The following is a 25,553-nucleotide window of genomic DNA, read 5'->3' as shown; positions in this document are numbered from 1 at the left end:
CCCCTAGGCCTGGTGGAGTGGGCCTACAGGAGGGAGTGGCCTTCCTCAACCCCCACGGTGCAGCAGCAGCAGTGGTGTCCCAGTGCCTCATGAGGCCTCTTAAGCTGTGGCGGTGGTGAGTCAGTCTGGGCCCCGCCCCCTGGGCCTGGTGGAATCAGCCTGAGGAGGGGGCGGCCTTCTCCAACTCACAGTGCAGCAGCAGCAGTGGTGTCCCGGTGCCTCATGAGGCCTCTTAAGCTGTGGCGGTGGTGAGTCAGTCTGGGCCCCGCCCCCTGTGCCTGGTGGAATCAGCCTGAGGAGGGAGCGGCCTTCTCCAATTCACAGTGCAGCAGCAGCAGTGGTGTCCCGGTGCCTCATGAGGCCTCTTAAGCTGTGGCGGTGGTGAGTCAGTCTGGGCCCCGCCCCCTGGGCCTGGTGGAATCAGCCTGAGGAGGGAGCGGCCTTCTCCAACTCACAGTGCAGCAGCAGCAGCAGTGGTGTCCCGGTGCCTCATGAGGCCTCTTAAGGTTTGTACAGATTGAAAGATTGTGGGGAGGAAAGACTCTTATTTTGGAGTGGGGGCTATTGAAAGCTGGGAACTCAGTCTGTTTACCTCACTATCTCCCCCTTGTGACTGCAATTGACCTTGGGGGGGAGAGAGAAAGAATGGATGGGGGAGACAAAGGAGACAAGATACAGAAGCCAGAGAGACCAGAGAGAGCAACAATTAAACCAAGAAGAGACTCTTGAACACCAACATTTGAAGAATCTGTAATGCATCTTCTTCAGGAAATTAAAACAGAAGTAAGAGGGAACCAAACAACTATTCAAGACTTGAGGAACGACTTTGTTGAACTGAAGCAGGACCTGAAGACAGTGAAGTCAGATATTACTTCACATGAGGCAAGAATTACACAATTGGAAATGGTAAGGGTCAGGGACTTAGAAACTGTACAGCAGGAAGCGTTTCTTCAATTGAAGGAGAAGGAGGCTCATTTGAGATTGAGAGGGGTAGTCCAGAAGGAGCAGGAGAACCTGAGGGGTTGGCTTATTGAAGAATTTTCAACTTACTGGGAGATCTCAAAAGAAGAATTAAATTTGTGGATCGATAAAGCATACAAATTTGGCCCTAAAAAGGATTCTAAAATCACACATGTTTGTATGGTGATTTTTAAAACAAAAGAACAAAGAGACATTATATGAGGACACCATTATAAAAAAGTTTAAAAATAGAGGGAAGAGCGGTGATTTTGTTCAAGGAAGTCCCAAGACATTTTTTATCTTTGAGAAACAACTACACAGATCTGGCAACTGCTCTAAGGAAGAAAAATATTTTCTTCAGGTGGGAATTCCCAGAGGGTCTCTCCTTCAAATTCCAAGGGAGGAAAGAAAAAATCAGAACTGTAGGAGAGAAAGAGAGATTTCTGGAGAAAAACGCAAAAGAACTTGGTTTGGAAAGTTTCCCTCCTTTGGGTGCTGGGGCCGAAGGCTTCTAAAAAACTAAGATGTCTTTAAAAATTTACTCCTGGAATGTTAATGGTTTAAACTCTCCGAAAAAAGAGGCCAAGTTTTTCATACTTTGGTGAGACATAATTTGGATATAATTTGCCTGCAAGAAACATATGTTACAAGACTGCATAGAAAAATTTTACAGAATAAAAAACTTGGTCAGGACTTTATTTCATCAGACAAGGTTAAAAAAAAGGAGTGGTTTTTTATGTCAAAGAAAAATGGAACCCCAAGTTGTTGTTTAAGGATGAGGAAGGGAGATACATTGCCGTGGAAATTACAGCACAAGGCGATAAATATCTTTTATTGGGAATTTATGCACCAAATGATGGAAAAGTGGAATTTTTTAGAAATCTGGATTTAAAGCTTAATGACTACTTGGATTACAAAATAATATTAATGGGAGATTTGAATGGAGTAGTCTCTACACTTATGGATAAATCACAAGAGCAGAAAGCACAAAATGCAGGCAGACTCCCAAAATTGTTTTTTGATATGGCAGACAAATATGATCTGTCAGATATATGGAGACTACGAAATCCTATATAGAAAGATTCCATTTTTTTTCCAGATTCGTCCCAAACATTTTCAAGAATCAATTACCAATGGATTACCATGGATTTAGCTCCAAGGGTAACAAAAATTCAAATATGTCCTAGAACATGCTCTGATCATAACACAGTGTTATTGGAAATGAAATTGTATCTGCAGGCTTCCTTCAGATGGAGGATGAATGATGGGTTGTTGAGGAATGAACATGTGGTGGGAAAGGCCCAAAAGACTCTAAAAGACTATTTTGAACTAAATATAAATACAGAGGTAGAAACAAGAGTCATTTGGGACGCTAGTAAAGCGGTGATGAGAGGATTCCTCATACAACAGAATGCTATAAAGAAAAAGATACAAAATGAAAAAAGGAAACAATTTTATCTCAAATTAAAGAGAAAGAAAAGAGTTTAAGATCAAAGCCAAAAAGCCAACAGATACAAAAAGAAATTAAAGCGTCACAGACTCAATTTTCTCAAATTATAAATCAAGAAATAGAATGGAAAATAAAATTAATGAAACAGAGAAACTTTGAATCTGCAAACAAATGTGGAAAATTGTTGGCTTGGCAATTAAAAAAGAGATAGAAACAAAATACGATTACAAATATTGTATCGGAGGGAAATCGGTGGAAAACCCTGGGGATATTAGAAAATGTTTTCAGAAATATTATAAACAACTGTATAAAAAAGTTAAAGAGGATAAAGATAAAATTGAGCAATTTCTTAGGACAAATGAATTGCAGAAAATTCCCGGAGATAAAAGACCACTACTTAATGGCATAATTACAAGACAGGAGGTTGAGACAGCAATAAACCAGATGCAATTGGGCAAGGCTCCAGGACCGGATGGATTATCTGCCAAATATTATAAAACCTTTAAAGACTGGCTAATTCAACCTTTGGCAGAGGTTTGTAATAAGATATTGAAAGGGGAGGGGGCACCTGAAACCTGGAGAGACGCATTTATAACTCTGATACCGAAATCTGAGCAAGATAGGTCAGATGTAAAGCATTACAGACCAATCTCACTACTTAATGTGAATTCTAAAATATTTGCAAACATTTTGGCTAATAGATTGAAAAAAGTCTTATCAGAATATATACATAAAGACCAGGCAGGTTTTCCGCCTGGAAGACATATGAAAGATAATATCAGAAATATAGTGGATATTTTGGAAAGATTAGAGGCTAAAAGAAACACTAAAGCATTATTAATGTTTATTGATGCAGAGAAAGCCTTTGATAATATTTCTTGGCCTTTTATGGAAAAAAATCTGGAAAGTATTGAGGTTGGTCAACAATTTTTAAATAGTATCAAATTGATCTATTTGGAACAAAAAGCTAAAATAATTGATAATGTGGTATCAAAAGAAATTAAAATTGAGAAAGGAACCAGGCAAGGGTGCCCACTTTCCCCTTTATTATTTATTTTGGTCCTGGAGGTATTGCTGAATAGTTTGAGAAAAGAAGAGAAAGTCAAGGGCATTGTCATGGGTACTAAGCAATATAAATTAAAAGCCTTTGCTGATGATTTGGTTCTAACTTTACAGGATCCAGAGACCAGTGCAGTGAAAGCACTGGAGATGATACAGGAGTACGGGCAGCTGGCTGGTTTTAAATTAAACAAGAGCAAAACCAAAGTATTGGACAGAAATTTAGATAAAGATGAAAGAAAAACCCTTATAGTAAAAACAGGCCTAGCATTTACGAAAAAGGTCAAACATTTGGGTGTGAATTTAACAGCAAAGAATTTGAATTTGTATAAAGACAATTATTAGAAAGTATGGAATGAAATAAAAAGAGATTTAGAGATTTGGTCAAATTTAAAATTTTCACTTATGGGTCAAATATCGGTGGTCAAGATGAATGTATTGCCGAAAATGTTGTTTTTGTTTCTTCCCCCCCCCCCCTTTTTTAAAAGATATTTATTGAAATTTTCCACTTTAATACATTAAAAAGTCAAAAAAGAAAACAAAAAGAAAATTAAAAACACATACAGTTTACAATCCTTATTTTTCTATAACATATTTCCCTGACTTCCCCACACTTCCCCTTCTTATATTCCAATTCAGATTGTTAGTTCAACAAGTTCTTATCCCCAATTTTTAACCTTTTTATATTTAGTTCATTTTAACAAACCAATTTTGCCTTATAAACATCAGTATTTATACATCAGTGCTCATTCTTAAAACTTTTTTCTAAAGTCGACCCAAATTCCCTTCCACGAATTCCCCAATTTTCATACTAATAACAAAACAAAATAAGAAAAGAAAGACAGATTATAATTATACATCCTTTGGGTTCCCAAACCCCACCCCTTCCCCTTTCCCGGTTTCAATCCCCAACAAATGTCCATCAGTCTTAAACTACTATCAGCCTGGAGATCTCACGTCCGAGGCTCTTAATTCTCTCTCAATTCCTCTCTGCCGGTTTTTTTGATAGTCCTTAGTATTAAACATCAAATCTCGGAGAAGCTCTAGCCCGATAGGGTTCATGTTTCTTCCAGCCAGACCTCCATGCTTAAAAGTGGAGCCCAAGTCTTGTTTCTTACTCCTTTCAAATCCAAATGTCCCCAAAGCTCCAACTTCCACCTTAATCAATTTTGTAATCCTTGGGTCTTCAGATCTCCACATAAGGAGATCTCTCCATTCTTCAATCTCCAATTCAAACCAGATTTTCATCATCAAGTTCTTATTTTCCTTTGTAGCCATCGTGTCAGGCCTCTGGCTCTCCTTTGTCATCTGCAACATTACATCTCCTCCTTCCTTTTCCTCAGAAACAGCATATATCTCTTTCTCCACACTCTCAAAGCTCTCAAGTTTCTCCTCTTGTCCAGCTGCATGAACTTCCTGAATCAAGTCCTTATCAAATTCAATGAGTTTGTTTACTGTTAAGTCCAGAGTTGCAACATTGGTAGCCAAAACATCAATTTGGCCTTGTAACTTTCCCAAGAGAAGAAAAACTCTGTCCACTTTAGCTTGAATTTTCCCTCCTTCAGCCATTCTTGTAATGTCCCAAAACCCCCTCTAGAGGGATTTTGGTTACTTAGTATTCCTTCCAGTTCAAATCCAAAAATCAAGTTAGTTTGTATCAGTTCTTCCTTGTTTTCAACAAAATGTAACCAAATTGTAACAAATATAACCAGCAGAGACAACAGAAACAAAGTTCTCTTTTTCCGTCTTGACAGCTAATTTGACAGCTGTCAAACTCTTCAATACCTCTCCAACAGGCTCTCTCACGGATCACTCCCGGGTCCGGGGGGGTGGCACTTCAGCTCCCAAAATTAGCTCTTATCCTCCAGTAAGATTACTTATACTGCCAAGTCATGAAATTAATGTCTTTTACCCAATAAAAGGAGAAAATTCTTTCGACCTTAGTTAGCTGGTCCTTGCTTTAGATTATTTATAAGACGGGGAGACGGACTTCCTGTTTGCGCCTTCCCCGATCGTGCCTAATTAAAAAAAAAATTTCCTTTTACAAATCCAATTTCCGTACTACTCACGGGTTGTTACTTTAGAGTCCAATTGTTCACAAGAAGAAGTCAGTGCTCTCCGACCATGGCATGCGGCTTCACTCCGTAGGAGAAGCAGTCGACTCTCAGCACCGCGCCGCTCACCCCGTCCCCCGTTCCGAAGCCTTTAAAAAGGCTCCTTCGCAGGTCGGGGGGGGCGCAAATGGTGCCCGCCGAGTCACCAGGTTCACAGGCTTCACCGCCTGTGATTTTTGAGGGTCCCCGCGTCGCCGCAGCCGCAAGACCCAAATCCTACGGAGCCGATTCCCTCCGGAGCTCGGAGGGAATCTGCCATTAGCCGATGGCGCTAACCCGGAAGTCCAAAAATATTGTTTTTGTTTCAAACTCTATCTATTATTGATAATGTTAAATGCTTCAAAGACTGTCAGAAGGCCCTGTCCAAATTTATCTGGCAAGGGCAAAAAACGAGAATTAAGTACAAATTACTTATGGATACAAAAGAAAGAGGGGTTTTTTTCCTGCCTGATTTAAAGATATATTTTGAGGCTGAGGCCTTCTGCTGGATCAAAGATCGGATTAACTTAGAAAATAAAGGCCCATAGTGCTTTAAGAATCATATAATTAGGAAGGCACTTTACAATGTGTGGATTAGATATCAGGATCTTTTGGTAAGAAAAACACCCAAATGGATTTCACCAATGGAAACGCAGGCACAAAAAAAGCTAAATATGGAAAATAAGTGGTTGGATACTCAGATTTATTGGTAGAAGATGACGAGGGATAAAGTAAACTGGCTTCAATATTACCAAATTAATGAACTATTTAAGATTGACAAGAAGAAAGGTTTTGCAACTGAAAAAATCGGTTATGATTGATTGGGCACAAGATGTGGGACATAATATAATGATGGAGGACTGGGAGAGGCTTTGGAAGAAAGGGGTTAAGTTTACTGCATGCACAATGTTAAAGGAGAATGTCAGAGCTGCCCGAGGTCCCAGCTCACAAAGGACCAACGCCAGTTCATTGTTATATACAAAAGTCTTTATTGAAGTTCAGTTTCGCTTTCACAGCCGCGGCGCGCAGCTCTACGTCTCAAACTCTAGACCGCTGAAGCTCCGTCTGAATCTCCTCCCCCCAGACACCAGTTTAAGACTCTAGCCTTGCTCCACCTCTTCCTTTGCTCTTTCCTCCTCTGGTTCCGCCTGTCCGCTGGGGTCTTGCCCTTCCTAGACTCTTCTGACGCTGAGTCCCCTGAGTCTTCCCCCTGCCTCCGGCGGGCTTTAGGACCTGGTTCCCAATCCGGGTTTTCTGCTGTCCCGCGCGCCTGTACATTCGAACTTGGCGCGCGCGCCCAGCCGGCAACCTTCCTCCTGACCGTTATACTGCTCCTGTCACTGCTTCCCCCTTCGGTGAGGCTAGCTGGACCTGACCTCCCCTCCGTTCCCCCACTCTCCGATAGAGGCGTGGTCAGCCCTGACTCATCTTCTCTCCCCGCTGGAGGAGACGCTGGCCCTGACACATGGGACTCTTCCCCCCCGCTACGCTCTGGTGGGGAAGCTGGTCCTGATCTCCCGCTGCTGCTTTGGGAGTCCCCGCTGGCCCCTTGTTTCTGGTGCGTCCCCCCTGGGACCCCCCTTGCCCTGACCATCGGCGCCCCCTTCTGGGAATCTTCTGATTCGCTGGAGAAGCTCATGGAATCTCTCGGGTCACTGTCATACTCCCCTACGCTGCCCTCAGATTCCTCCCCCTCGCTCCCCATTTCCTCTCTCCCCTGTGCCTCTGCTCCCGAGCCCCTGACAGAGAATGTTATGAAATGATGTATAGATGGTACTTAACCCCTGTTAAATTGGCGAAAATCTACCACAATTGTGATAATTTATGTTGGAAATGTAAAGAAAAGGAAGGTACTTTCTATCATATGTGGTGGACTTGCTCCAAGGTAAAAGACTTCTGGGGAAAAAATTATAATGAATTAAAAAAAAATGATGAGATACACCTTTATGAAGAAACCAGAGGTTTCTGGCCAGTGTGGTGTAGTGGTTAAGAGCGGTAGTCTGCTAATCTGGGGAACCGGGTTCGCGTCTCCGCTCCTCCACTTGCAGCTGCTGGGTGACCTTGGGCCTGTCACGCTTCCTTGAAGTCTCTCAGCCTCACTCACCTCACAGAGTGTTTGTTGTGGGGGAGGAAGGGAAAGGAGAATGTTAGCCGCTTTGAGACTCCTTAAAGGGAGTGAAAGGCGGGATATCAAATCCAAACTCTTCTTCTTCTTCTTCTTTTCTCCTTGGAATAACAGGTTCTGAACTGTCCAAAAAAGATGTAAAAGTATTTTTGTATGCCACAACTGCTGCACGGATTTTACTAGCCAAAAATTGGAAAACACAAGAACTACCAACGGTAGAAGAATGGCAGATGAAGATGATGGAGTTTATGGAGCTGGCTGATCTCACCGAGAGAATCCATGACCAGAAAGAAGAGGAACATCAAGAAGACTGGAAGAAATTTAAAGAATATTTGAATAAATATTGTAATATTAAAGACATGTAATCACTTGAAAGAATCAATTAGGCCTAGGATTAAATTGGGATTAAATATATAAATAAGAAAATGTACGTTAAGAAAAGTTAGGAAACATGATTATGACTGTCATATGGTACTATGAAATAATGATATTGGAAACTGCTATATATAATTACTAAGAAATTCAGATGGAAGAGATTTGAGGAAGTCAAATAATATGTTTATGAAGATATATTTTAATTAATTAAGTGTTAGTGTGGTGGTGATTTGTTGTATTTTATGTTTTATATTATTTTTCTTTTTTCTGTGTTATTCTTTTTTCTTTATTACTGTCAACCTTTTCTTTTGTTATATCTATGTATGGAAAATAATAAATATTATTATGGGGGGGGGAAGCAATTTCAAGATATGTCTGGCAGGGGAAGAAACCGAGAATACAATATAAATTGTTAACAGATGTTAAAGACAGAGGGGACTTTGCCCTGTCAGACTTGAAGTTGTATTATGAAGCGGTATGCCTCTGTTGGTTAAAGGAATGGATGCTGTTAAGAAATACAGATTTGTTGGATTTGTAAGGTTATGACAATAGATTTGGTTGGCACGCATATTTATGGTATAATGAAACAAAAATTCATAAAGGATTTGGTAATCACATATTTCAAAGATCTTTATATGAAGTATGGGACAGGTATAAAAACTTATTAGAATGTAAAACACCGTGGTGGTTATCTCCGTTAGAAGCTATGAGTGTGAAAAAGATAAATATGAGTAAAAATTGGGTTACCTATGAGAAATTGTTGGGGGGGGGGGAGGAAATAAATGGAAAATGAAACCATATGAAGAGGTTAAAGAATATGTAAATGATTGGTTGCACTATCACCAAGTCAATGAAATATATAAAGAGGATTTAAAGGGAAAAGGATTTGATGGTAAAAAAATCAAAATTTGAAATAGAAATATTAAACAATGAATGTAAAACAATGTCTAAAATGTATAAAATACTGTTGGAATGGCATTTGAAAGACTAGGAAGTGAAATCGGTAATGATACATTGGGCAAAAGACTTTGGATATAATATACAGCTTGAAGAATGGGAAAGGTTGTGGAATGAAAGGATAAAATTTACAGCCTGTAATGCTTTGAAAGAGAATATGATGAAAATGATGTATAGATGGCATATTACACCAGTGAAATTAGCTAAAATGTATAAGACAAATAATAAATGTTGGAAATGTAAAGAAAAAGAAGGAACATTTTATCATATGTGGTGGGAATGTAAAAAAGTAAAGAACTTCTGGGAAATGATATATAATGAGATGAAAAAGATGTTGAAATATACATTCTTAAAAAAACCAGAAGCATTTTTACTTGGTATTATAGGTCAGGACATTAACAGGCAAGATGTTAAATTGTTTTTATATGCAACAACTGCGACAAGAGTATTGTTAGCCCAGAAATATAAACAAGAAGAAATTCCGACGAAAGAAGAATGGCAGACGAAATTAATCGACTATGCAGAATTGGACAAAATGACAGGAAGGATTCGAAACCTGTGGGACCAGAGATTTACAGAAGATTGGAAGAAGTATATGAATTATTTGAAGAGCAACTGTAATCAACAAATTACGCTAGCAGGACTACAGTAAGTTTTGTAAGGAGAAATAGACGAAGTGTTACAAAGTAGAAAAAGATAGAGATATTGGTTATGAGTTTGAAATGTAATTGGGAAGCTAAGAAATGCATACTGAGAGATTAGACTGGAAATTTTTCAGACAGGATTGATGGAAGTCAAAAATTTGAATAAGATGTAAAAGTATGTTTAATTACTGTTGAAAATGATATGTTAAAAAAAACTAATAAAGAATTATATTTTTTTAAAAAAGATGCTGACAAAGGCAGACTGGCAGATGAAATTCCTGGAATATGCAGAGATGGCCAGATTGACTGGGAAAATCAGAAATCAGGAGGATGAAAATTACAATAGAGAATGGGATAAATATAGATTGTGTTTAAAAGAACACTGTAAGCACTTGAACTTTTTGGCAGGCTTTTAATAACTTGCAATGTTACAAAGACTTTGGATACATTGGAGGACTATAATTTGAATGAACTGTAATATGCAGTTGATTATGATATTTGAAGGGCCCACGGAGGGGAGGAGGGAAGTCCTAAGATTTGGAAGAATCTTGTTTTATTTTTAAATTTAAATGTGTTAGCTGTGTGAATTATCCCCTAGACAACTGAGCAGGGAAGCCCAATAAAGGAAAAAGTAATAAGAGCAGCGTGACCCAAAAAACAAACAAACAAATAAATGGGCAGGTGGAGATAACTGATGCGACTTTCCAGAAATGTCTTCGCTGCTACAGCAGTTATCAACAAGATAATTGGGCTGACTTGCTGCCATTGGTGGAATTCACTTTTTGCTTTAATAATATTTTATTAATTTTCCAAATGTGAAAAGAAAAAAGAGAAGAGAAGAGAAGAAATAACATCATCATCAACAATACATATTCATAACCAAACATGAAGAGGAGGAAAAAAGAAAAAAGAAAAGAAAGGAAAAAGGAAAAAAGTTGCTTTCCCCCATTTCCTTCCCTGGTTCCATTATTTATCATCATACCACATGTCCATTTTAAATAAAAAATCACTGATATTACTTATTGTCCATTCATAATGTCCTTACAAGTATTTCTAAAATCCTGCTGATGTATTAACCTGTGTACATTGCTTCTGTATATATGCAATAAAGTCCTTACAATCTTCCTTAAATTGTTGTCATCTCTTCCTCTTAGTTTCAACGTCAGTTTTGCCATTTCAGCATATTCCATTAGTTTAACTTGCCAATCTTCTTTAGCTGGGACACCTTCTTCTTTCCAATGTTGTGCTAACAATATTCGTGCGGCTGTAGTTGCATACATAAATAAGTATTTTTGTGGTCCTGGTATGATGAATATATTGCCAAAAATGTTGTTTTTGTTCAAATCAATTCCGGTGATAAGTAATATGGCATGTTTTAAAGAATGGCAAAAGGATATCTCAAAATTTATATGGCAGGGGAAGAAGCTGAGAATAAAATATAAATTATTAACAGATACTAAAGCAAGAGGAGGCTTCTCACTGCCGGACCTAAAACTCTATTATGAAGCCTCATCTATTTGTTGAATTTGAGAATGGATTAAATTAAAAAATACAGACTTACTAGATCTGGAAGGACATGGTAATAGATTCGATTCGCATGCCTATCTATGGTATGAAAAAGCTAGAATACATCAAAGCTTCCAAAATCATATAATAAGGAAAGTGATATTTAAAGTTTGGGAAAAGTATAAAGGATTATTGGAACAAAAAACACCATGTGGCTCTCCCCTATAGAGGCAATATCAATAAAAAATTTAAATATGGACACTGATTGGATTACATAGAGTTATTAATTGACTCAGAAAACCAATTAAAATTGAAAGAATTTAACAAAATTAGAGAGAAAGTAACAGATTGGCTGCAATATTTCCAGCTAAATGAAACATTTAAAAATGATAAAAAGAAAGGATTTCAGTATGAAATCTCAACATTTTAGAGAGAAATGATAGAAAATGATAGGAAATTAATATAAAAAATGTACAATCTGTTGCTAGAATGGGAAACGAAAGATGAAGAGGTTAAAGCAGCCATGATTAAATGGGCACAAGATGTGGGACACAATATACAAATAGAGGATTGGGAAAGATTATGGAGGACTGAGATAAAATTTACTGCAAGTGTGGGTGTCAGGGAACTGCCATCGGCTCAGGGGCGAGAGGGGAAAAGCCGGATGGATTACAGAGAGACCCCAAAGATCGTGGGAAGCAGCACCTCCTCAGTGGAGGAGAGTAACCACGCCTCCAGTGGAGAGGAGCTGCAGGGCTCGGGGGAGGTGAGGCGGTGCCAGGACACCTTGCCTGAGCAAAGCGGGGAGGAGAGAGGTCCTCCGTTACCCACGCCCTCCTTGAGCAGTAGGCTTCCGCGCAGAGAGGAGAAGCACAGACTGGGCGTCAAGAAACTACTCTGCTGGGGAAGGTTTAAGGACCGCCCACTCTCAGATTCTGCCAGTGAATGAGCGAGCCACGGAATAGTGGCGCTCTACATGGTGAAGGTTTTTTTGGCACCAATAACAAGGCTTTACAGCCGACCAGGGAGGCATTTGCCTGATTGCTCTTGAGCAACCCCCTGATCCCCTTACAGTGGTGATTAAAGAAAACAATATGAAAATGATGTACAGATGGTATCTAAGTCCAATAAAACTAGCCAAAATGTACAAAAATAAAGAAAATAAGTGTTGGAAATGCAAATCAGCATTTTTTTCATATGTGGTGGGATTGCAAAATTGTTAAGAAATACAGTGGTACCTCAGGTTAAGTACTTAATTCGTTCCGGAGGTCTGTACTTAACCTGAAACTGTTCTTAACCTGAAGCACCACTTTAGCTAATGGGGCCTCCTGCTGCTGCCGCGCCGCCGGAGCACGATTTCTGTTCTCATCCTGAAGCAAAGTTCTTAACCTGAGGCATTATTTCTGGGTTAGCGGCATCTGTAACCTGAAGCGTATGTAACCCGAGGTACCACTGTATTGGGAAATGATCTATAACGAAATGAAGAAGATGTTTAAAATAACTTTTGTTAAAAAACCAGAAGCTTTCCTACTAGGCATTACAGGACTGGATATACCAGGACCACAAAAAGAATTATTAAGTATGCTACTACGGTTGCACGAATACTGCTAGCACAGTACTGGAAAAAATAAGGTGTCCCAGCTAAAGAAGATTGGCAAGTTAAATTAATGCAATATGCTGGAATGGTAAAATTGACACTGAAACCAAGAGGAAAGGAATTCACTTATAATAATGCCATTCATACGTCAACACAACAAACACCTTTCTTTGCTACCTATGTTAGGCATCCGCAAGCTTTCCCAGCACCCAAAGCCCCTATACTGTACCAGTGCCTGCAGCAAGGGACATGGCGGAAGAGATGCATGTCATGCAGCAGTCATTAAAGGAGAAACTGGGCAATGCAAAAGAGCGATACAAGAAAGGGGCAGATGCAATTGTGAAGTTTGGAACTTAACAGGTTAAGAAGTTCCCATGATGCCTCAACATTCTGACGTCAGCTTTTAGAAGCTGGGAGGAGCTGGGAGGAGTTTCTGTTCTCTTCCCCTCTGGTCTTTGAGGGGGAAAGTCGCAGTTTGGCATGGCTGCAAGGAGCCCAGGAGATCCCTGGGGGAATGTCGGAATAAAGAACTGAAATGGACAAACCTGGACTCTGTGTGTGTTTGACAAAGGACGTGACAGTTTTTCACCGCTGTGTTTATCTCTGCTAAGGTGTGACTGAGAGCTACCGGACGACGGAGCTGAGTGGCGCAGCTGAGGGAAGCGCGCCGGACCGGGCTGCCATAAATAGCTAATTGAGGACCAATAAATCAATTAGCGGGGTCCCAATATATCAATTGCCACAGGTTATGGGTACTTAATTACCGCTTGTAAAACTGTCACTGGAGCTGCCGGAATGCGTTTGAAGTTTGGCGGAGTGATTTTGCCTGGTGTTAAGAGGCAAAGAGTAGCTGCGGAGCTAAAAGCGGCTGACTGAAAGACACAAAGTGGTTGCCTGTGTAGCTGGAGCTCTGGGAGCTGAGAGCAGCAAAAAATCGTTTCTCCACGGAAGGGAGAGCCAGAGAAGCTGAAACTGACTGTAAGTACAGCTTGGGGCCCCTTGGGAGAACGGAAGAAGATGGCAGGCTGCCAGGTCTTGGAGGACATTCCATGCTCACTTTAAGAAGTTGGGCAACCTGGCTGCTGATCTGAAGTCTACTGTTCTGGGTGCCAGGAAGCCAGAGGCCGTTTGCCTAGCGCTCCAGGGAGTTTGTGAGGCTGGAGGCGGAAGCAAGGGCTGGGAGATGGCTGCTTCAGAACAGAAAGGCAAGATGGCGCTGACCACCTTCGTGAGAGCCGGTGCACAGCTGGGAAGGGCTGTGGGCCCCAGAGGGGGGGCGAAGGGACTATTGGCACTGCTGCTGTTGCTGCCAGGTTTGCAGAGTCTAAAAGGGCTGTCTGGGAACGAGCTGCATTTGCTGTGAAGCTTCAGCAAAAGGCCAGAGCCCTGGAGAAAGAATACAAAAGCCTAGAGACGGCTGGAGCCCCTGTCCCTGATGCTTTAGCCACAAGGAGTGCTGCTGAGCAGGTGGGGGGGGCGGACTTTTCCAAAGGCACGTTTAAAAAGTTTTCCACTGTACGTGCTGGAATGAAGTGGAGGTTCAGAGGGGGCGGAGCTGGCAAGGAGTGCTTTTCCGGAAGAAGGAGAAGGAGGCCAGCTGGGAGGAGCCCAAGGCAGTGTTTTTCCACTGGAGTTCGTCATTGCTACACGTGTAATGCAACGGGACGCTTGCGACGCTGCTGCCCATGGAGAGCGGAGACAGCTGGGCAGGAAGGTCCCAAGGTCAACCAGCTGAGTTCCCAGGGGAGTCAGTCTGGGAGAGGAGGCCAGCGTGGGAACGCAAGGGAAGGACGTGGCTCAGACGCTGGGGAGGGTTGTTTTTCTTATCACTGCTTCTATGGCAACTGTGAAGAACAACTCCAGCCAGGACACGGTGACACGCTGGGTGTTTTGGATTCTACTATCAGGCAGTACCTGATAGGCAAACCTGCTGGCAAAATGCGGAACTGCAGGGCTGTTTCAACAGGATTGACTGTTATGTTCGCAGACGGAGCACAAAAAATCAGTCTGTGGTGTGGCTAACGTGTTTTTCTCTCCTTTACAGGAGGAGCAAGAGGTCTGCGTTGTGCCGGGACTGAATAGTTGTCTTTTATCTGTATCAGCTCTAATGAAGCAGGGATACAAAAATGTGCTTTGAAAATGACACCTGTTCCATTTTCAGAGGAGGGCGACAACTGGTCAACATGGCGAAGAGCAAGGATAATTTCTTTGTTCTGGAGACACCTCTGGAGGGTGGTGGGAATGCTGGAAAAGCACAGGCGCAGTGTGCTAAGGTTCCCAAAGATGTGCAAAAGTTGCACAGGTGCACAAAGGGTGTAAACTCCGGAAATGTGGGAGGTCCCAAGGGTGCAGGGCATGCAAAGGTGCAAAGGTACATGGTTTTCCCGGGTTTGGGAGGGTAGCCAAAGAAGCCTTTGAGCTGGTTCACACAGATCTGTCAGGACCCATGAGGTGTGAGAGTCTGGGTGGGGCCAGGTTTGTGCTGACGCTGACAGATGACCACAGCCAGGGGGGCTGGTGTTTCTCTCTCAAATCACAGGGGGAGGCGGCGCAACTGATCAAGGATTGGGTTGCGGAGGTGGAACTAAAGTTTTCCACCAAGGTGCAAGGGTTCAAGAGCGACCGAGTGTCACAGTTTACTGGGTCTGCTCTGGAGGAATTTTTCAAGGAAAAGGGAATACGTCACCAGGTGACGGGTGCAAAGTCTTCTCAAGGGAGAAGGGAGGCTGTGGCTGAGCCCGGTGATGGGGATCAGGTCCAGAATCAGGGTTCAAAACCCGGTGATGGGGACCAGGTCCAGAGTCAGGGTTCAGGGCAGGTTTGGGCATCTCCAAGGGTTGTGAAAGGAGTGTCCAGGTGTGAGGCTTCATCTCCGGTAAGCGTAATGGAGAAAGCTCACGGAAGGGTTGTCAAGTCAGAGGGGGAAGAGTCTGACGGAGAAGACACAACTGCTGGCTCTAAAGGGTCAGTAGGGTATCAGGTCACAGGTGCGTGGAAAAGTGTCGCACAGTGTGATTCTGGGAATGTTGAAGGGGTTCAACAGGTGCCTGGGAAAGATGCCGGGAAGTGGCACAAGGCAAAGGGCAAGGTGTTGAACTCAGAAGGTCTTGTCAGAATGGTTTCAGCAAGAGGGGGTGTGAAGTTTGGAACTTAACAGGTTAAGAAGTTCCCATGATGCCTCAACATTCTGACGTCAGCTTTTAGAAGCTGGGAGGAGCTGGGAGGAGTTTCTGTTCTCTTCCCCTCTGGTCTTTGAGGGGGAAAGTCGCAGTTTGGCATGGCTGCAAGGAGCCCAGGAGATCCCTGGGGGAATGTCGGAATAAAGAACTGAAATGGACAAACCTGGACTCTGTGTGTGTTTGACAAAGGACGTGACAGTTTTTCACCGCTGTGTTTATCTCTGCTAAGGTGTGACTGAGAGCTACCGGACGACGGAGCTGAATGGCGCAGCTGAGGGAAGCGCGCCGGACCGGGCTGCCATAAATAGCTAATTGAGGACCAATAAATCAATTAGCGGGGTCCCAATATATCAATTGCCACAGCAATATGGCAGCCAGGGCCAGTTATCCTAGTGTGGGTAAGCACATGAGACTTGCTTTTGAAGGGACAGTGCAAAAAATTGACACCCTGTCGTATCAGTCCTTTTCCAGTAATGGCTCAGGTGAACCCCACCGCTTTTCACCTAAAGCTGCCACCCTCAATGAAAATCCACCCTGTTTTCCACCTGTCAGTGTTGTCAATCGCTGAGCCTCCACATCCCTACAACTGCCCACAGCAAACTCCCCCTCCGGTGATAGTAGACAGTGAGGAGGAGTTTGAAGTGGAGCAGCTCCTTGACCCCAAATGGCGTCGAGGCAAGTTCTGTTACCTGGTTCATTGGAAGGGGCATGGACTGGAGGAGAGATCCTGGGAGTCTACAGAAAATGTACATGCTCCCCACTTGCAGTGCCAGTTTCATGCCCAACAGGCCCAGAGCTGGTGGAGGGGAGATGGGTGTGGATTTTGAGGAGGAGGGGTGGTGTCATGGACTGGCAGGACTTCAGGGAGGAGGAAGAGGATCTTGGTGAGGGGTACAGCTGGGAGTGGGTCACACAGGAGCAAGCTGGAGGTGGGGAAGAAGAGGTTGGTGTAGGTAGTACTCATGGTGAGGTAATGGAGATCAATCACCCCGCCCCCCGGTCACGTAGGCACAAACAGCCATGCTGATAATGGCACATAAGCCAAAGGTCACTCAGGCAGTAATAGTTAGAAGTAAAAAGTTAGAAAAGCTTTTTCAGCAGAATTAACCAATAGCATGCTAAAGTGCAGGCACAGCACTGCAACAAAATGTATCCAATGAGCTTCTGCCAGCAACAGCTTGCCTGCCTTCTAAATAAAGTAATGAGAGGGCTCTTGGGAATATGATTGGCTGAAATTGCAATGCTTTGTGTGTAAACTCTATAAAGGATCCCCGGGGGCAATGCCCAGGGTCCAGTCTTTGGGAGTGATTCTGCTGGAACCGTTTCACTGTGCAGTGAAATAAAAGACTTTGGACTCTCTCCTCACCCAGTCTCATGTGTATGTCTACTGGTGGTATGCGAGGCTAGCAGGCATGCCTGCAACATTATTGGTGCCCAACGTGGGGCTTGAGAAGTCTTGAACTCTCTTGGACCAGAGAACTCTGGTCAGCCGAGGGCCAGCGTCACGGACATCTCAGGGTGCACCAGTGATTTTCCGGAGAGGACTCCTTGGGCGAGGGTGGGCGGTGAAGCAAAACTGTGTCCAACGGAACCCTGGTGAGGAGAGACCCCAAGAGGGATCAGCCGGCTGGTGGGAAAACATTGGAACAGGTAGGAAATACTTCTGTTTTGATAAAGGGAGTAAGGACCTTCTTGGTAGAGAAGAGAGGCCTGATCACCCCCTAAAGGGAGTCTCAAAGACTGCAGTGGGCAGGTGGCAACCCAGGCATCCCTTAGGCAGGAATTATATCACTGGGAGGTTTTGGGCACCTGTTTCTCACCTAAATAGTCATAAGGACTGATAGCCTCTGTGGAAACACAGAAAGACACGGGTGACAGGCATTATGGGTGGGACTTCTGCCAAAGAGCAGAAGAGTCCTCTAGAGTGTATGATGCGTAATTTCTCAAAGTTTAAAGGTGATTGTGGTGTCAGAATGAACCCTGAAAATTTGAAGACCTAGCCAAGTGGCTGCATGGCCACCAGGTTTACAGGAGTGTTACAGGGACCCTTGGCCATCTTGAACATTTCCCATATATAGACAGCATCATTGACCATATTTCATGTATGGGAAACAAAATAGCTTTGACCATATGTCAGAGACTGCCTCCAGGTCCCAGCTCACAGAGGACCAACGCTAGCCAGCGGTAATATACAAAAGTCTTTATTAAAGTACATTATCCATTTTCAAACCCTAGCGTGCGTCTCTACGTCTGGACACTAGACCGGCGAAGCTCCGTCTGAGTCTCCGCCCCCTGCACACCAGCTTAAGACTCTAGCCTTACTCCACCTTTTCCGTCTCTCCTTCCGCCTCTGGGTCCTACCACCCCCCGGGGTCCCTTCCTTCCTGGACGCTTCGGAGGCGGACCCCTCGGACTCTTCCCCCTCCCTTCGGCGGGCTTTAGGACCTGGCTCCCTATCCGGGCTGCTCATTGCGCCACCCTCTTGTACATTTGAACTTGGCGCGCGCGCGCTGCCTCCGACCTTCCTTTTGACCGTTTCCTCGCTCTCTGATGCAGGCGTGGCTAACCCTGACTCATGTCCTTCCGCTGACGGAAGGCTGCCTGATGCCAATGCCTGGGACTCCTCCCCCCTACTGCTCTCCGGTGGGGAAGCTGGTCCCGATTTCCAGCTGCTGCTCTCTGAGTCCCCTCTGGCCCCTCCTTCCTGAGGTGTTCCCTCTGGCAACCCCCTAGCTCTGACCACGGGAGCCCCTTTCTGTGAATCCTCCGATTCGCTGGAGAGACTTAGAGACCTCGGGCGGCTCTCATCGCTCACTTCCCCCTCGGATTCCTCCCCCTCGGTCTCTAATTCCTCCCTTTCCTGTCCCTCTGCTCCTGAGCCCCTGACATCCATCCCCCCCTCGAAGCCCCCCCTTCCCCCCTCCCCTCCTTCCGGTGTGGGTACTGGGTGCTCTGTCGTAGCGGGGGTGAGTGCCGGATACAGTTCGTCCCCCGTGTCGTACATCAAACCGGCTAGGTCCGGCTCGTTCTCCGTGCACTCGTTGACGTCGATCTCCTCTGCTTCCATGTCTCTGCCTTCGTGTTCGAACCCCACGTCCTCCCCCCACACGTCCATGTCCGTCTCGCCCCCGTTCCCCTCTGAGGGTGATGTCTGCCAAGGACCCCCCAGCCACTTCCTGCGCCACTGCTCCTCTGGTCGATCGTCCCACCAATAAGAGCGGTCTGAGGCAGACCCCGAGGGTGAGCCCTCCGGGGAGCGTGTGTCTGGTGCCGGTTCCTCGTCCGAGGCGAACCCCTGGAACGTGCTGGCTGAAAGTGTGGGTGTGAAGAGCCAGTCGTCGAAATACTCGGCTGGCATGGGCCTGTGTGGGAAGAGGGCATGAAATTCTTCCTTGAGCAGAGGCTCCTCCAAGGCATAGTCCGGCACCCAACTGTTGGCACTGGCCGGGGTACCCTCTCTGGCTAGGAGATATTCTACTCCCTCTTCCCCCCATCTCGAGTCTAAAATCTCTGTGACCTCGTTGATGTGCCCCCCTCTTGGCGACCCTCCCTTTCTGGGCCCTTCTCTTAGCGGGTCTGGCGCTGTGCCTGGCTCCTGAAATCTATGAGGTGCTTTGTAGGGCGTGAGCACCGATCTATGGAACACCGGATGCATTCTGGAACCCTCCGGAAGTGCTAACCGGAAGGCCACTGGATTGACCTGTGCCTGGACTTGGTAAGGCCCTAGCTGCTTATGCCCTAGCTTCTTCTTCGCTAACGATCTGGTCGGCACTGCTTGCGCTGCTAACCAGACCCAGTCTCCCACCTGTATGTCTTCCCCAACTCTTCTGTGTCTGTCAGCCTGCAGTTTGTATGCGTGCTTTGCTAGTTCTAACTGCCTCCTGAGCTGTTCGTGGACTTCCTGCAACTCCGACGCTAAGGCTTCCGCTGCCTGTGGCTCCCCCTCCCCCACTCTCTCTAAACCCGGGAAGGTTCTGGGATGCCTCCCGTTGTTGGCGAAGAACGGCGTCACCCCTGTCGACACGTGCTTCGTATTGTTGTAAGCGAACTCTGCGAGGGGCAGGTAGTCTACCCATGTCGTAGGCTGCTGATTGGCGTAACATCTCAGGTACTGCTGCATGATGGCGTTGACCCTCTCCGCTTGCCCGTTGGTCTGTGGGTGTCTCGCCGACGCTAGGTTGACCTTGACGTTCAGGATGCCCATCAGCTTCTGCCAGAAGTTCGAGATGAACTGTCGCCCCCGGTCGGAGAGAATAGACCGTGGCAGACCGTGGACTTTAAACACGTGGTCTATGAACAGTTTGGCGGTCTGTTCCGCCGTGGCCACCTTCGCACACGGAATGAAGTGTGCCATTTTGGTAAACATGTTCACCACCACTAGCACTGCTGTCTTTCCCCTCGAACTGGGCAGGTCCGTGACAAAGTCCAGGGCCACCCTCTCCCACGGTTCCGATGGTGTCTGTAGCGGTTCCAGCAGTCCCGCCGGCGGTTTGTGAACTGACTTGGCCCTCTGGCAGGTGTCGCATCTCGAGACGTAATCCGCTACTTCCCCCCGCATCTTGGGCCACCAAAAGTCTCTGGCCACTAATTCTACCGTCTTTTCTTTGCCAAAGTGCCCGGCGGTGGGAGCGTCGTGTAGCTGCTGCAGTACCCTTGCACGGAGGTCGTCTCCCGGCACGTAGAGCGCTCCCTTGCGGATGAGTAACCCGTCTCTTATCTGGAACTCGTCGTCCTTCGCCGTGCCCTTGTGCACCTCCTCCATCTTGGCTCGTGCGAAGGGGTCCTCCTGCAGCGCTTGACGTACGGCGTCCAGGTCCACGGTTGCCGAAGCGCATGCCCACGCTTCCGGTGCGAAAATGTGCTTGGCCGCCGACGGTGCCGCCTCCTCGAGGTATTGCGGCTTTCTGGACAATGCATCCGCCATTACGTTGTTGTCGCCCGGGATGTACTCTATCTTGAAGTCGAAGTCCGCGAAGAACTCCGCCCATCTAATGTGCCTCTGGTTCAGGAACCTCGCTGTGCGCCAGTACTCTAGATTCTTGTGGTCTGTGCGGACCTGCACTGTGTGTCTGGCTCCGATAAGAAAGTGCCGCCAAGCCTTGAACGCTGCATGGATGGCTAGCAACTCCCTGTCCCAGATGGTGTAATTCTGCTCCAACTTGCTGAGCTTCCTCGAGTAGAAGGCGCACGGCCTCCAGTCCCCCTGCTGGTCTTGTTGCAACAGGACGGCTCCCACGGCTCTGTCTGAGGCGTCTGTCTCCACCCTCATCGGTCTGCTGGGATTCACATGCAGCAGCTGCTCTTCGGACGCGAAGAGGCGCTTGAGTTTCTGAAAGGACTGCTCCGCTTGCTCCGTCCAGATGAATTTCTTCTTCTTGGAGCTGAGCGTGTCGGTGATGGCCGCCGTCTGCATAGCGAACCCCTTGATGAACTTGCGGTAAAAGTTGGCAAAGCCGACAAACCGCTGGACTTCCTTCCGATTGCGCGGGCTTTTCCAGTCCAATACTGAGCGAACCTTGGCGCTGTCCATGGCGAGCCCCTTGTCCGACAGTTTGTAGCCCAGGAAATCCACCTCCGTCACGTCGAACTGGCACTTCTCCAGCTTGGCGTACAGCCTGTGCTCCTTCAGTCTCTGCAGAACTTCCCTGACATCCCTCTCGTGCGCCTCTCGCGACTCAGAAAATATCAGGATGTCGTCCAGGAAGCATACGCACTTCTTGTAAAGGAGTCCCGCCAACACGTGATGCATGAAGGCTTGAAAACAGTGAGAGCCATTTTGTAATCCGAAGGGCATAACTCTGTATTCGTAGGTGCCCAGTGGCGTGAACATGGCCGTCTTCCACTCGTCGCCCTCCCGCATGCGAATCAGGTTGTACGCCCCTCGCAGATCCAACTTGGTAAAAACGCGTCCTTTCCTCACCGTCGCGAGCAGGTCGTCTATCTTGGGCATGGGGAAGGCCGAGGGCTTGGTTTTCGAGTTCAAAATTCTATAGTCCACCACCAGTCTTTTTTGGGGCGTATCCCGCTTCTTCACAAAGAATACTGGGCTGCCTCCCACCGCTTTCGACTCCCGGATGAACCCGCACTTCAAATTGTGATCTATGAACTCCCTGAGTTCCTGCAGTTCATCCTCAGACATGGAATACAGTTTCCCGGTTGGCAGCGTCGCCCCCGGCAGGAGGTCAATCTTGCAGTCATAGGGTCTGTGCGGAGGTAGCTTGTCCGCCTCCTTCTCACAGAATACCTCCAAAAATTCCGCATACTTGAGAGGCACTGCTTGCAGCGTGCCCAAATGTAGCTGCGGGTCATCCTCTTCCCCTTCTGGGCTAGGTAGGATGCAATGTTCCGCACAGTAGGAGGAGCCAAAAGTCAGTTGGCGTTGGTACCAAGCCAATGCTGGGCTGTGCCTGTGCAGCCAACTCATGCCCAAAACTACGGGTGTGTCCGACAATTGGGTGACATTGAAGCTGATGACTTCCCGGTGATTCCCAATTTGCATCACCATAGGTGGTGTCTGCTGTACCACCTGCCCCCCCAGCAGTTCCCTGCCATCTACTGTGACCACCTTCAGGGGCAGCGTGGCTGGCAGTAGCGCTATGTTGTGTTGCTGAATAAACTCCAGTCCTATAAAGTCCGCATTACTGCCAGAGTCAATCGTAATAGGCACTTCTAAGGTGAGTCCATTGGGCAGCTGGAGCGATGCGGTGAGCTGCACCACTGGTTTGGGCGGGAGGGGGTCTGTGGGCTGCAAAATCTCTGGGGACTTCTTCATTGACTCGTCTGGCTGGGCCCCAGTGCCTCCGTTTCCAGCCAGACTCCGTCGTTTCCCTGCTGTGGTCCTCTCTGCTGATTTGCTTCCATTACTGTCAATGAAGCTGCAGTGTGCTTGTGGAGCCTCTGGGGACACTCTTTCGCCATGTGCTGTCCACTGTCGCAGATATAGCACTTCCTGTTCCCTCTAGGCGGCTTCGTTTTGACTGCTCCCGGTGTTAAGGCTCTGGTTGCTGAGTGAGCCCTAGCACCGCCAATCTCCATCGGCTCTTCGCCCCCTCCCTGTGGAGGCGTGGATTGCGCACGCGCGACATCCCTGGGCAAGAGGGGGGGCCCTCTCGCTGGTGTGCGTCCCCAACGCCCTTCTTCTTTGCTCCATGGGCGTTCTTCCAGCCGCACACCCACCGTTAGCGCTCTTTCAACCACTTGCTGAGTGCTTTTGGGTCTCTCCCCCCTTGCGATCTCATCCTTGACCTGCGGGTTCAATCCCTCCCAAAAGAGGTCTCTAACAGGCGGAGAATCCTTATCCCAACCCAGGACGTTGACTAATGCAAAAAAGCGGGAATGAAACTGCCTTACGCTGGCTTTCCCTTGTCTTAGCCCAAATATGTCCTTCCGGGCAATGTCAATGTCAATGTTTGATAAAAAGCAGGAATCCATTGCTTTAATGAATGCATCTGCGCTTCGGAGCGCTGGATCCTTATCTCTCCACAGATTGCGCAGCCATGCTTTCGCGTCCCCTTGCAAATGGGACAAGATAAACCCCACCTTCTCTTGCTCATCTCTAAAGTCTTTTTCCAGCAGTTTCAGCGCAAACTGCACGTCTGCTCGGAAATTGGGGTACTGCTGTAAATTCCCATCGAAGTGAGATACAAGGCTGCCTCCTCTCTTCCCCAACCCAATCCCCTCGGATCTGGGTCCCGGTTGCCCCTGCTTCGCAAGCACTTCCAACCTGGCTTGGAGATCTCTGCAGGCAGCAGCCGCTTCGTCTTCTCTCTTCCTGGATGCGATTACCTCCGCGTTGATTTGTGTCACCGCATTTTGCAAGGCAGCTATTTGCTGTTCGGTAGTCATTTCGCCTGACTCTTGTGAGCTCGCGAGGCACCAGTCTTCTTCCCACGCTGCGTATACTCACGCAGCGACTCCTTCGGTGAAGAAAACTGATGAAATTGGAGACGGAGCTTACTGTCAGAGACTGCCTCCAGGTCCCAGCTCACAGAGGACCAACGCTAGCCAGCGGTAATATACAAAAGTCTTTATTAAAGTACATTATCCATTTTCAAACCCTAGCGTGCGTCTCTACGTCTGGACACTAGACCGGCGAAGCTCCGTCTGAGTCTCCGCCCCCTGTACACCAGCTTAAGACTCTAGCCTTACTCCACCTTTTCCGTCTCTCCTTCCGCCTCTGGGTCCTACCACCCCCCGGGGTCCCTTCCTTCCTGGACGCTTCGGAGGCGGACCCCTCGGACTCTTCCCCCTCCCTTCGGCGGGCTTTAGGACCTGGCTCCCTATCCGGGCTGCTCATTGCGCCACCCTCTTGTACATTTGAACTTGGCGCGCGCGCGCTGCCTCCGACCTTCCTTTTGACCGTTTCCTCGCTCTCTGATGCAGGCGTGGCTAACCCTGACTCATGTCCTTCCGCTGACGGAAGGCTGCCTGATGCCGATGCCTGGGACTCCTCCCCCCTACTGCTCTCCGGTGGGGAAGCTGGTCCCGATTTCCAGCTGCTGCTCTCTGAGTCCCCTCTGGCCCCTCCTTCCTGAGGTGTTCCCTCTGGCAACCCCCTAGCTCTGACCACGGGAGCCCCTTTCTGTGAATCCTCCGATTCGCTGGAGAGACTTAGAGACCTCGGGCGGCTCTCATCGCTCACTTCCCCCTCGGATTCCTCCCCCTCGGTCTCTAATTCCTCCCTTTCCTGTCCCTCTGCTCCTGAGCCCCTGACACCATATAATTGCAGAAGTGTTTTACAAAATAAAATGAAAAAGGGCTCTGAGACGTATTTTGTTTTTATCAAATAATCAATAAAACTTAATTTTTTAATTATTTCAGATGACATTGTAACATAAGAGTGTACAATTTTAACTATTCTCACAAATGTGTGTTATTTCAGGCTCAAAGAGACCTTAAACCTGTCCCCCACTCGCTGGATCATCACCTTGTTGTTGTGAGTGGGCTTGCATGTTCCTATGACCCTTGTGAGTGAAGCCGTCGGGAATCTCCTACTCCCAGCAGGGTCACCTCACCCAAGGCGGTAAGGTCAAAGGGAAGGAGCTAGACAAAGAATGCTCCAAGAAGTCCTCAACGGCAGAACAGGCGGATGATAACAAGTGGTACGTTACAACGACTGTGAAGGCAGATGAAGGCTGCAGCAGATAGGAATCTACCAGTTTGTCGTGACTACCTCATGCCATCAGAACAGAGCCCTACTACGAAGACTGTGCATTGGTCAGTGTGCACTGATCCACACACATAAAACAAATTCATACACAGGCATCTTCCAAAAACCCAACCCAAACCCCCAAAGTCCCATGGCGATCAGCAAATGGTAATGGGGGCAGGATCGTGAAATCTGGAAGCCCCTAGTCATGAACCAGCAAATGGGTGGTGGATACAGATTCAGTCATTCTGACTCAAGGAAAGAGGCAGTTGAGCAGGTTAGCAGCTGTATCCATGACTGAGCAGCCCTTTTTAGGATCCACTCTGCTCACCCCAAAAACGGGGAGGGGCTAGAAAAGGTGCCCTAAACATAGTCTGCCTCCCCTTTCCCCTGACGGGATTACCGCACCCAGTGGGGTCACCACCTAGCGGTCATAAAAGACAATTGAACTTTGGAACAT

The sequence above is a fragment of the Podarcis muralis genome, chromosome W (genome assembly GCF_964188315.1).
Source record: "Podarcis muralis chromosome W, rPodMur119.hap1.1, whole genome shotgun sequence".
In the NCBI taxonomy this organism is placed as follows: Eukaryota; Metazoa; Chordata; class Lepidosauria; order Squamata; family Lacertidae; genus Podarcis; species Podarcis muralis.
The sequence above is the reverse complement of the archived record's forward strand: the minus strand, read 5'-3'. Positions refer to the sequence as shown.